Source organism: Eleutherodactylus coqui, chromosome 4 (assembly GCF_035609145.1).
Source record: "Eleutherodactylus coqui strain aEleCoq1 chromosome 4, aEleCoq1.hap1, whole genome shotgun sequence".
Classification (NCBI taxonomy): Eukaryota; Metazoa; Chordata; class Amphibia; order Anura; family Eleutherodactylidae; genus Eleutherodactylus; species Eleutherodactylus coqui.
In genome coordinates, this window is record NC_089840.1 from 234,737,793 (window position 1) to 234,751,767 (window position 13,975).

Here is a 13,975-nt window from a genome sequence, read left to right on the forward strand (position 1 = left end):
CAATCACTTACATGCTTATGTTACCTGCACCTCAAAAACATCTCTAGAATCAAAACTTTTTTGTGCTGTTAATATGTAAGGTGTGTGTGTGTGTGTGTGTGTGTGTGTGTGTGTGTGTGTGTGTGTGTGTGTGTGTGTGTGTGTGTGTGTGTGTGTGTGTGTGTGTGTGTGTGTGTGTGTGTGTGTGTGTGTGTGTATTACGGTTCTACCTTGTTTTATGCTCCTGCCAGGACCTTCAGAGAGAGGTCACATGACTTTGTTTGCTATGGACTGACATGACCTGAGCACCTACAGGTGTGCTCTGTATGGCACGGCAGACTACAGCTGCGCTGTGTATGGCACGGCAGACTACAGGTGCGCTGTGTATGGCACGGCAGACTACAGCTGCGCTGTGTATGGCACGGCAGACTACAGCTGCGCTGTGTATGGCACGGCAGACTACAGCTGCGCTGTGTATGGCACGGCAGACTACAGCTGCGCTGTGTATGGCACGGCAGACTACAGCTGCGCTGTGTATGGCACGGCAGACTACAGCTGCGCTGTGTATGGCACTGCAGACTACAGGCGCGCTGTGTATGGCTGTGCAGACTACAGGCGCGCTGTGTATGGCTGTGCAGACTACAGGCGCGCTGTGTATGGCTGTGCAGACTACAGGCGCGCTGTGTATGCCTGTGCAGACTACAGGTGCGCTGTGTATGCCTGTGCAGACTACAGGTGCGCTGTGTATGCCTGTGCAGACTACAGGCGCGCTGTGTATGGCTGTGCAGACTACAGGCGCGCTGTGTATGGCTGTGCAGACTACAGGCGCGCTGTGTATGGCTGTGCAGACTACAGGCGCGCTGTGTATGGCTGTGCAGACTACAGGCGCGCTGTGTATGGCTGTGCAGACTACAGGCGCGCTGTGTATGGCTGTGCAGACTACAGGCGCGCTGTGTATGGCTGTGCAGACTACAGGCGCGCTGTGTATGGCTGTGCAGACTACAGGCGCGCTGTGTATGGCTGTGCAGACTACAGGCGCGCTGTGTATGGCTGTGCAGACTACAGGCGCGCTGTGTATGGCTGTGCAGACTACAGGCGCGCTGTGTATGGCTGTGCAGACTACAGGCGCGTTGTGTATGGCTGTGCAGACTTCAGGCGCGCTGTGTATGGCTGTGCAGACTACAGGCGCGCTGTGTATGGCTGTGCAGACTACAGGCGCGCTGTGTATGGCTGTGCAGACTACAGGCGCGCTGTGTATGGCTGTGCAGACTACAGGCGCGCTGTGTATGGCTGTGCAGACTACAGGCGCGCTGTGTATGGCTGTGCAGACTACAGGCGCGCTGTGTATGGCTGTGCAGACTACAGGCGCACTGTGTATGGCTGTGCAGACTACAGGCGCGCTGTGTATGGCTGTGCAGACTACAGGTGCGCTGTGTATGGCTGTGCAGACTACAGGTGCGCTGTCCTGCTGTGCTGTGCATGCACACAAGCTGCTTTTGCAGGCAAAGCGCACAACGGAGAGAGACCTCGAGAGTAGAATCCTGGACCAGATCCCACAAAAAGACCAAAGTGACTGACTGACGAAGAGACTAACCATAGGATCATCCAGATACCTAGTTTTAGTGGTGCTTGGCCATGAGTAAAACTGTGCTGCAATACCTCAGCCTCATAGATAAAGAGCAACCCATAAAGGACAGTGTACCGTTTGAGCTATTGTGCCTGCATGTTAGTGTGCGGATGAGGACTATCCCTAAGGTGATCATATATACCTGTTAGGAGATAGGAAGATAATGTACAGAAAGTATCTATCGGGAACTACTTAAAGTGTTATGAGAGACTTTAGCGTATACCGCCACTATACTAAAGGAGCTACCAGTCAATGTGAATTTATATTCAGTGTATGTTATAACTCCTGGCCAGGGTGGGCAGAATATTGACTGTTATGACTTGAGGGTGTGCACCTATTATTGCAGGTAGCTGTTTTTAAAGGGCTGTTCTTAAGAGACTTTTAAGAGAATTGATCTTAAAGGGACTGTTTGATATGATGCTATCCACTATAGAAAACTGTACACATTGTTATTGTGAATGTACAACTTATTCTTGATATTGCTTCATTATCCAATTTTCAGTAAAGTATTTTTTTTTGTTATGAGCCTATGTAAAGCCTTTCCATAAACGGCTTCATATCTCACACCTGTTACAGATACATAAAAAATCCTCACTGCTACCCCGATTTATTCTGGACTCCATTACTGCAACTCGCTACTTATCAGTCTTCCCCTCACTAAACTCTTCTCTCTCCAATCTAAACTGAATGCAGCACCCAGGCTCATCTTTTTGTGCCTCTACTCTACCAGTCACTGCCCTGGTTGTCCATCCACTATAGAATGCAATTCAAATGGCTTACTCTCACCTATAAAGCTCTCCACAGTGTTGCACCTACCTAATAGGTGTCCTTCTCTGTGCATCACCCTACCTGTGATCTCCTTTCTTCTATTGACCTTATGCTAAGATCTTTCTTAATCCGAAGTTCCCACTCCCATCTCCAACTTCAAATCCCTAGCAGAAGACATATTCATGCTAACACGTTTCCTTTTAATTTGACATCTATGCTCTAACATCTGTATTGTGTCCATACAAACGTGTATCTTATCTTTTGTATTTGGCCTTTTAATTCACTTTCTACTTAACTGTTCCTAGAAAATAGGCAGCGCCATAAGTAAAAGAAGCTGGTTGATCTTTCACAATACATTATCTTGGGGAGAAGAGCTAAAACAAAAGTTTGAAATATTTTGTCTGTAGATAGATTTACCTATGACATACTCGATAGAAAGCCCCATTTAAATGCAACTACTATAGCTCAAAATTCGTTCAAAAGATGGCATATGAGCGATAATCGTTGTGTGCTACCATCGTTTACTCTTCAGCTGAATGATGATTTTTAGGTGAGCTTAAAATCCATCGTTCAGCCAAAGAGAAAATAATACAGATGGCGTTTTCCACGGGAGCAGCTGATTACATTGTATTCAGCTGGCAGCCCTATGCGAAAACAAAGGAGCTGTGTGCAGAAATCAGACCACCTGCTCTGTTCTGCAAGCAGCTCAGGAGGCTCATTTACATGCAAATGAGGCTGATAAAGTGGTATTGGGCATTAGTGCCCATTAGCACTTTATGCAAAATGATTGTTGAAACTGTGAATCTTTTAATCGTTTAAAAGATTGCCTTTGTGTGTAGATGAGCCTTAACATTTTAGTCCCCATTAGGCACCCTTTTACACGCAATGATAATTGCTCAAAATTTGTTAAAACAATGGCTTTTGGGTGATAATCGTTGTGTGCAAATGCTACCATTGTGCACTTTTCGTTTGAACAATGATTTTTAGTTTAGCATAAAAACCATCATTCCAACCGCACGCTGAGAGCAGGAGATAACATTGTATTCTCTGTGCAGCCTGTGGCTGAAAACAGCCGGCAGGCTGATATCTACAGGAGAGCTAGAGATTACTGAACATTAGAGTTAATTACAGAACTCAGACCTCCTGCTGAGCTCTGCAACAGCTCATGGAGGCTCATTTGCATGCAAGTGAAGCTGATAAAGTACTAATGGGCATCAGTGCCCATTAGTACTTTATGCAAAATGATCACTCAAAACTGTCATATTTTTTGAACGAATTTTGAGCGATCATCTTTGTATGTAAATGGGGCTTTAGACTAGGATTATGTATCAATTGCATTAGGTTTCCACTGACCTTGATAAGGGCCTGGATGAGGAGAAGGGGCCATTGATAAATGCAAGGGGTAGCACTTATAGATAAGATAAAAACTTTTTTACATGTCTATATACAACCAATTGCACACTTTGTTTTTGTAGCTGAAAATACTGAAAGTCTTTAGATTTGATGAATGTTGATTGATCATATGATTGCTCATCCAACTTCTGGGAATTTGAGGGGGTGTGAGAGCGGTACATTCTAGAACTCCTGCCTTGGGCAATGATGGAGCTTGTCTAGCTGCTGATGAGTCAAATGTAAAAAAATACATGTAAACCTGACAGACCCATTATAAATTGGGATCAGTCATAGCCATCCTGAATCATGTAGAAAACCAGAACCCATGATGTTTCTATGTTCAGAGGCTTACATCATTAGACAACTAGTATATCTTATAGTTCACAGCTCTGCATTTCTTTATCCTGCAAGAAGGCCCACGACTGCTACTGCGGTGTTTCCAATATGGTGACAATGCACAGAATTCCTTCCTGTACAGTGTTTATACAAATAGGAGTTCTCAGCTTCTGTTAGATAAATTGTATAAGGAAGCTTGAAAGAGGGATTAGAGTGTTGTGAACTGTGCATCTTTCTTCCGAAATGTCACACTTGCTTTGTACTTTTGTTTAGCAGAAGGCAAATATCTGAGCCGAGTAAAAATGACACACTGATAAAAATCCATAAATGCACATAAAACATTTTTTGGATTTCCCAGTTAGTAATCTGCATTGGAGGGCTAATGTTAAATATGGTACAAACACAATGACCTAAGGTCTACCGTTATTCTGCTATACTGTATGTAAAATGGGATTGGTCTCAGTAAGAGAAACCAAGTAATCTTGAAGACATGATACATTTTAATGGCCAACAAAAATACATTATGTTATAGCAAGCTTTCGGACCTCTCAGGGTCTTTTGTAAGACATAATGGAACAAATTTAGAGATGTATTTACTAAAACACATGATCACATGGGAGGGCATGAACATGGTTAACTTAATTTGCATTAGATAAGTACCAGAGAGAGAGGGTGAGAGGGCACAGACATGTTGGGATTAATAATATTTAGATAGATACCAGGGAGGGATGACCATAACAGTAAATAATTAGTCCAGTGACAAGGAATGTGAAAGAAATCCAATTTTTTTACTGTTATGGTCATCCCTCCCTAGTATTCATCTAAATGCTATTAATCCCAACATGTCTGTGCCCACTTACCCTCTGTCTCTCGTATTTATCTAGTGCAAATTAAGTTCACCATGTTCCTGCCCACCCATGTGATCATGTGTTATAGTAAATACATCTTTAAACTTGTTCCATTATGCTTGAAGAAGGATCCAGAGAGGATCTGAAATCTTGCTGTAACATCATGTATTTTTGTTAGCCATTAAAAGGTATCAGATCTACAAGATGACTTGGTTTCTCTTATGGAGAGCAATCACATTTTGCTCTACTGGCTAACATGGTACCAAACCTTTTTTTTTCCGTTTTAGTGTACGTAAAAACACATAAGTCTGTAGATCTACTTGTAAAGGTGCATTTAGGTGGAATGATTATGGTTAACAAAAAAAACACGCTAAGTCATTCGAATTTGAAAAATAATCGTTCAGTGTAAATGCAGCCAATGATGGAATGATAATTCGTTCGCTTATCATTCATATTATGCACGCATAAAAATAATCATTGGCTCGTTCACTAATTGTTCAGTTTAGTAGCAATCGTTCAGTCATTCTCATTCACTTATACAGTGAATGTGAACGACTGAACAACTTAGGCCTCCTTCCCAAGAATGGATTTCCGCTGCGTAATTCACGGCGAAAATCCGCTGCGTTGCCCGCTGCTATTGAACCTAATAGCTCAGTGCTCACGGTGCGGAATTCCACCGCGGAATTCCGCATTGTGAAATCTCCGGTCCTCACCCGCGGCATGCTCTATTTGCTGCGGGTTTACGTGCGGCTGGCTCCCATTGCAGTCAATGGAAGCCGTCCGTTCACGCTATCTTCCACTGTAGCACAGCGGAAGATAGCGTGAAAACGCTTCCCCGCCTACCGCCGCGTCATACGACACGGTGGGCATGTCATGTGACGCGACCGGCGTGTCACATGACACGGCGGCGGTGGGCGGGGAAGCGTCATGCGGGAGCGAGAACGCCGGATCTGCTGGTAAGTATGGGGTCTCTGGGGGGTGCCGTGACGGGCTTCGCCGCGGAATATTCCGCGGCGGAGCCCATCACGGCCGTGCTTAGCCGGCTTTAGTGAGTGAATTATCTTGCTATATAAACAAGCTATATGAGCGAAGTCTGACATCGTTCACTCGGGTGAACAATAAATCGCAACGTGTAAAAGCGCCCCAAGAAAATTGCTAAACAGCAACCAAGATCATACTGGTAGGAATTACTAGCGGTATGTAAAGCTGACTTTTGTAAACTATTTTGATTTTGCTCATTACTCATTGGGTGTCATTTAAAAAGATCTCTTGGCCAGAGGATGGAATCTATGGATCCCATCCAAGTTTGGTACGTATAAAAGAGAATAAATGATGAGGAACATACTGACTCTTCATTCTTCTTTCCAACCTCTGCTGACTGTGAATCTCTTCAAGTTGCCAGGGTTGTAGAATCCAGGTTATGTAAATTTCAGCAGCTTGTTTTCATTGACCTTTTTCTGACACCTTGGCATATTTCCAAAAGAAATGATGTATTGCAGTAATTCCCTTGTACATTAGACTAACATGAAGTAGCTCAATTTGTCCCTTTTTAAACTGGTTTATTGACACCTTCATTTAATATGGTCCAAAATCACATACTATTAGATTGACAGAAATGCAATTTACATGTAATTTCTCCCTTGTCCTTCTTAAAGGGAACCTGTCATATTGTTCCTGGTGTCCTAGAGAATCTGCAGGAAGAAGGTTACAGAGAAGGAGCAGAGCATTGTGGGAAAAGATTCAGTATACCATTCATTTTATATAGTAGTTGACACATTCAAAGCCGGATTCACACAAACTGTGCGTGAGCAATTCGCAGTGAAGAGAACCCATTGATTTCAATGGGTTAGTTCACAAGCACGTATTTTGTGTGCACAATTACATTGTGTAAAAAAAATAAGTAGCATGTTCTATTTTTCTGCACATTTGCGCATTGAAATAGAAAATATGCAACTAATTACACTAAATGGCCATTTTAATGGCTGTTCCGTGGTTGCATGTTTTCTTGCACATGCAAAAAGTACAGTAAAAAAATGCAAAGGTGCGCGCAAAAACGCAAGCTTGATGCAGAAATACGCGGCACAAATGTGCAGATACGCCTGTCTGAATCCAGCGTAAACCCCTGCTCACTGTAGGTTTAGGAGTCCAGTGGGTGGCCCTATGTAGTGATTGACAGCTTTCTCTCATTGGCCTTCCCAGCACCAGACTCTCCTATTCATACTAAATGTGGCAGCCAGACTCATCTTCCTATCCAGCCGCTTCTCGGATGCCTCATCACTATGCCAATCGCTGCATTGGCTCCCCATACGCTACAGAACTCAATTCAAATTCCTCACCCTCAACCACAAAGTTCTCCATGGCGCCGCGCCACCGTACATTGCTTCCCTCCTGTCCATACATCACCCAGCCTGCACACTCTGATCCACTAACACTCAGACTAAACACCCCTCTAATACACACCTCACATGCTTGCCTCCAGGACTTCTCTAGAGCAGCACCCATCCTCTGGAACACTCTACCCCGAAACATCCGGACAATCCCAGACGCACAGAACTTCAGACGCGCCTTTAAGATGCTGTTGGCTGGGGGTTCTGCACTTATCAGCCGCTACTGTGCGGAGCTGTGTGAGGGCTTGCTTTTTTTTTGCAGAGTTAGCTGTAGTTTTCATTGCCAATATTTTTGGGTGCATGCAGCTTTTTCATCACTTTTTATTAATTTTTGAGGGGTAGCAGGGTACTCAAAAAATTCCGTTTTGACATTGTGTACTACTTTTTTAATGCCATTTATCGTGCAGGATACCTAATGCGATATATTGATATTTTTGACTTTTAGAGACCATACTAATTATTGTCAGGTTTTCACTCTTGACTGCTTCAAGTGGAATTTGCTCTTTGCTGCAGAATCCCCTGGCAAAAGTTGCTGCGTATGCCCTGGACGGCGAGAGTAACAAACAGAGAAGTCCTGAATCTTATAAGACCTGATAGATCACTGGAGGACAAGATGACCAGACTCAGACTCACGTATTTTGGCCATGTAATGTGAGCAGAGTCGTTAGAAAAATCTATAATGCTTTAGGGTCGTCGAGAGTCGTGAACGACTAAAAGGCTAACAACCCCAACCCCAAGCCATTACTTACAGAGATAGTCTCGGCTCAAGAGCAAAAAAGTCAGGATAGTCAAGAAACAGGCTGAAGTCAAAGCCAGAGAACAAATGAATAGGAATTTTGTCACAATGGGAATAGAAGCAATTGCTTAGGCATCCACCCTAGAGTTTTGATGCTTAATTTAACAGGTGCAATGACAGAATTGGAGGGGGACAGGTTTAGAGAACGTGCTGTGGTCCTTTAACCCTTTCCAATCCACTGTCTGACGTCTAAAGGCATTCTGATTGAAGGCTGTACAACTCTGCTATCGGAAGATGTCCGTCAGGGTATTCTTACTGTAGAATCCTGGCCGCTATGTTGTCAGGGGGCCTCTCCAGCATTTTTCATACCACAGTACTGGCTCTAGCCAGCAGATAGCGCCATTGTATAACGGCAGAAAGAGAAACCCCCCTAGGAGACCCTAAATCCAAAATTGGATTGCAAAGGGTTAAGAGAAGGGTCACTGAACATGAGCGATGGCAGAAGGAGGCAATGGCCTGGCAGGTAATGAAGGTAGTAATGACCAATGACCATAAGACTCATGTTCTATTTTTTAACCTGAGGCAATTTAGTTGTCACTGGTCAGTGTATCTGCGGCTGTCACTTGTATGGGAGTCCTGTGGCTTTTTGATCTCAGACATTTATGTAATACAGTATGAACAGCCATGAGACCCACATCTATGTCAAGAACGCTGCATCCAGGCACAGAAAGTAACTCCATTTTGTTCTATGGAAGTAATGGAAACAGTCAAGTTTCAATAACTTCCCATAAAAGTGAATGGAGAGAAACACGTGGCCACCTCTCCATTAATTGTCCACCTGTAGTCTGGGTCCTAGAGAGGAGACCCGTATCTTCCAGGCATTTATGGCATAACCTGTCAATTTGCCATAAATGTTTGCGATGGGAATACCCCTTTAATGGATGTACCCTGATAACACTGTAAATGGGGGCACGTCAAAAACACTATTAGGCTGGCTGCACATGGCCAGGTTGGATTCCGCATGCAGGAGCCTGCAGCGGAATCCGACCCAGTGCCTCGCCGGTAACCCCCATGTACCTGTCGAGCCGTCGGATATGCGAAGTACAGATTTTTTTCATTAAACCCCCGCTTTTCCCGCGTTATCGGCTAGCAATGATGCGGAATCCGCAATCTTTCTGCAATCTTAATTGCGGAAGGGCCGCGAGGCAGATGGCTCCTGTTGCCTTTAATGGAAGCTGCCTATTCGGAATCGCGCAAAAATATAACATGCTGCGATCTTTCTTTACTCGGCGAGCGGAAAATTGCAATTGATTTCCGCTTGTGTGCAGGAAAAAGCTTCTTTCAATAGCATGTTATGGGCAGTATTTGCTGCGGAATCCAGAGGTGGACGCCCGTTCTGGATTTTGCAATGCAAATATGGCCATGTGCAACCGGCCTTAATGTGTGAACCCTAATGGCGCTTTTAATGAGGGTACTGTGGTGGGATTAATAAAAAAGAATGAGTTAAGAAAAAAAAGGGTGCAGCAAGTCCACTCAATTTCAAAGGCCTCGTTCACACTAGCGCTGTGTATTTCCGGCATTCGGCTCTGACGTACACTAGGAGCCGAGCAATACACGATGAGCATGAACAAGGCCATTGGATCTCATTGACTATAATGGGGTCCTTCAGTTTTGTGGCATGCCACCCACCATGTTACCATTCAAAATAGTGCAGAATGCTGCAATATTTTGTACTAGATCTGCATCGGATGCTCCAGAACATCTATCTCCGAGGCTACCTACTTCTGCATTAGAGTATTGCATTGAAGGGACTGAATGACGGCTCTATGTTGGTTGTTGTTTTCCTTTGCCTAACTACACCATGCGGTTAGGCCAAGCATTACTACTGAAGCATTAATGACTAGAGATGAGCGAGTAGTGCCTTAGCCGAGTATCTCCCCGCTCGTCTCTAAAGATTCGGGGGCCGGCGCAGGTGACAGGTGAGTTGCGGCGGGGAGCAGGGGGGAGAGAGGGAGAGAGAGATCTCCCCTCCGTTCCTCCCCGCTCATCCCTGCCGCTCCCCGCCACCCCACCAGCCGCCGAATCTTTAGAGACGAGCGCGGAGATACTCGGCTAAGGCACTACTCGCTCGAGTAATGTGCCTTAGCGAGTATACTCGCTCATCTCTGTTAAAGACCCCATGATATATAATAATGTATTACTGACGCAAGTGCTAAATGCTAATTACTATCTGATAACGAGCTGGAACAACAAAGAACGGCGGAGGTGATCTACAAAAGGAGTCAATTATTGTTATCTGTTTCTATACCTTTGTGATTGGATACAGTTCAGCAGCTATATACCAGGAGGTTGTGGGTATTTTTATCCTACTCTAGTTCATATCTACAACACAGGGCTCCTTTGTGTTAGTGTCGGCTGATTTCCCTGTGCAGATTATCTCCTAGGAAAGATTTCTCTGGGGACATGTAATCTTGAAATATTCAATTTAACAGCGAATAAGCCATTAGCAAACTCATTCATGCAAATGGGTGAAGACCACCGCGTAAGGCACTCAATGTCTGGAAGGCTTTGTTGTGTAATCATCTACATATACAGCTATTGATTGATCGTGATATATTCGCATGGACTGAAAGGGAATCAAGCCTAGGTTAATAGGTTCATTATCAATTCTGCTCAGGGCACAGTGAGCAATAACAAAGAACTAGGGAAATTACATTTTGCATATGAAAATACATCCCATAAACCAGAGATCAGGGATGTTTCTTGGGTCATTGTATCTGACCGTTGACTTCAGTTCTAAAATGAAAAGGGGTTTTCCAGGGAAATACTATTGATGACCTATCATCAGGATACGTCATCAATAGTTGATCGGCCAAGGTCCGTCGCTTGGGACCCGACCGATCCGCTGAGCGGACGCATGCTGTCAGTGATGCAAATCTACAGAGGTTGAAGCGGAAGCCTCCACGCCGACCTTCCATGTAGTGGCCGGCGCTTGTAACTGCAGGCACGGCTCTCATTGAAATCAATGCGAGCTGTGCCTACAGTTCCTCTCCAAATACACAGAGGTCGGAGCGGAAGCAGTGGAAGCCTCCACGCTGACCTCTGTATAGTGGCCGGCGCTAGTAAGTGCAGGTACGGCTCCGATTGATTTCAATGAGAGCTGTGGCTGCAGTTACAAGTGGCGGCCACTACAGAAAGGTCCACTGCTTCCGCTCCGACCTCTGTGTATTTGCGCCGCTGATAGCATGCACCCGCTCAGCTGATCGGTCAGAGTCCAGATCAACTATTGATGACCTATCCTGATGAACACATTTCTCCTACAATGGAACCAAACCCAATTACTAATTATGATAGGGATTATCCACCTTCCATTATGCCCTCTGTACTATCTCATCCAGGAGTGTTAAGGGCCATTTACACACAACGATTATTGCTCAAAATTTGCTCAAAAGCCATCGTTTTAGCGATAATCATTGTGAGTAAATGCTCCCATCTTTCACTCTTTGGCTGTATGATGATTTTTAGGTGAGCATAAAATCTATTTTTCAGCAGAGAGAAGATGACGTAGACCGCATGCTGTGTTTGCTGTCCATGGTGCTGTATTCTCCACGGGAGCTGCTGACTACATTGTATTCAGTTTGCAGTCCCATGGCAGAGTAAATGAGCTGAATGCAGAGAACAGACCACTTGCTGTTCCCCGTATACAGCTCCTGGAGCTCATTTACATGCAAATGAGTCTATTTGCAGTTTATGCAAAACAATCGCTTTTGAAAGATTATCTTTGCTTGTAAATGGGCTTTTAGCTGGATATACAAGGGAGGCCCCAAACATAGCCTCTGCCACAGATGTGAACATAGACTTCGAGAATCACTGCACATTCCAGCTGTAACCTAAAGAGACACAAATTGTTTTCTATTTCACATACAGTAACTTATTTTATTTCGATACACCTTCTTTTCTTTATCTCTGATCTTCGCTTTCCCAGATTTAGACACCATCTAGCTACTTCCTTTCTGTATAATGAGTAATGTTCCTGACCAGTACAGAATAACGACTGGTGACCGCTGGTATTGTGTCTATTCTAGACGTGGCCACGGGCGTTATTACAGGAAGTCAGCTGTGGAGGGCATCAGAATGGAGGCTCTGAATGGAAAATTCACAGCAGCATGTTGAAAAGTATTTAATCACAGACAGGATCTCGAATCACATAGATTTGTTTACAAAACTGCGTCCAACTCCTTTAATCCGACATACAGTTGACATCAACAATTTAATGATTTGAAGCTAATGCCATATCCATGTTAAAAAAAAAGAAACTGGCTTTGCTCCTCATAGCCACATGCGGGATATTAAAAATGCTGTAAAACAGTCACATAAATGCTAAGCAGAGTTTGTAGAAAAATACATTGCATTAACCGTAAGTAGTCCAGCGCCAAAAAACAATCATTTGTGTAATTTATAGTCAATAACATGGAAAGTTTTCTTAATTTCCAGGGCTGTCAAATCAAGTCATTTTTTCCGCAAGCATTTCAAACTATTCATTAAATGTTTATGAAATAAATTGCTGAACTTTCACTGAACTCTTTGTACAATTAGTGACTTTACAGCTGTTAATATACAACAATCAGCATGCTCTAGCAGTACTTAGCTTGTGAGTTACCAGCTGATATGAAACTACAACTCCCAGCATGCCCTGAAAGTTACAGACTGCAAGTTGTGGTTTTGCAACAACTGGAGATCCACAGATTTGGGATCATTCACGTTAATAAAGATGAGCTGCAATACCAGACATAACCTATGGACAGGAGTGGCGCTGTTCTTGGAAGAAAGCAGCCATGTTTCCTAATTCTGAACAAACCAGGTAAGCGAAAATTCTTAGTCGCATGAACAGATCCTAAAATAGCGTTATTACTACAACTGTTCCCTTTACACACATGTATTTGGTTACACAACAAGTTCCCTGTGGCTATCTTGCATAGCGGTCCCTGGAGTACAGGCTTTTTTACAAAAAAAACTCACTCAAACATAAAATAAGTCTCCAAAAAGAATTGGCAATGCTTAAACAAATTGGCATATGGTGTTGAATATGATTATTATACAAAACTACCACGGAGTAGTGTATATTAGCTCAAACACATGTGTGCTACTCGAATAGTTGCTATTTGTACAGAAATCTTGGTATTTGTATAGCACCAACTTTTTCCGCAGCGCTTACAGGTAATTTATTTATTACCCCCACCAAGCTGGGTACTCATTTTACTGACCTCAGAAGGATGGAAGGCTGAGTCAACCTTGAACTGGGATTGAAATTGCAACCTTCAGGTTGTGAGCAAGAGCTTAGGACTGCTGCATTAACACTCTGTGCCACACAGAATATTAGGTATTTAGTCACTGCTGAACTCTGGGGAAGCTCATGCACACAGGCACAGAGCCTGTAAAGCACTGCATGGAGACCATATGAGTCCATATATATATATAGATAGCTACCTGGTGACGTATTTGCCCAAGAGTTACATTTAGGCCTCATGTCCACGGGGAAAATCAGGCCCGCTACGGATTCTCCATGGAGAATCTGCAGCGGGTCCCTCCTGCCCCGCGGACATGAGCACTGAAAATAAGAATAAATCAGAATTAACTCACCTCCCGCACGCTCTGGATCCTTCCTTCGCTGCGGCGTCATCTTCTCTCAGTCGCGGCCGGATCTTCTTTCTTCAGCCCGGCGGATGCGCAGGATGACGTCGGTGACGTGCCCCGCGCATGCGCCGGCCCGAAGCAAAATGATCCGGCCGCGACTGAGAGAAGATGGCGCCGCGGCGAAGAGAAGAAACGGAGCGGGTGAGTAAAATCTGATTTTTGTCTCCCGCGGATCCGGACGGCTTCCATAGGCTTCAATAGAAGCCCG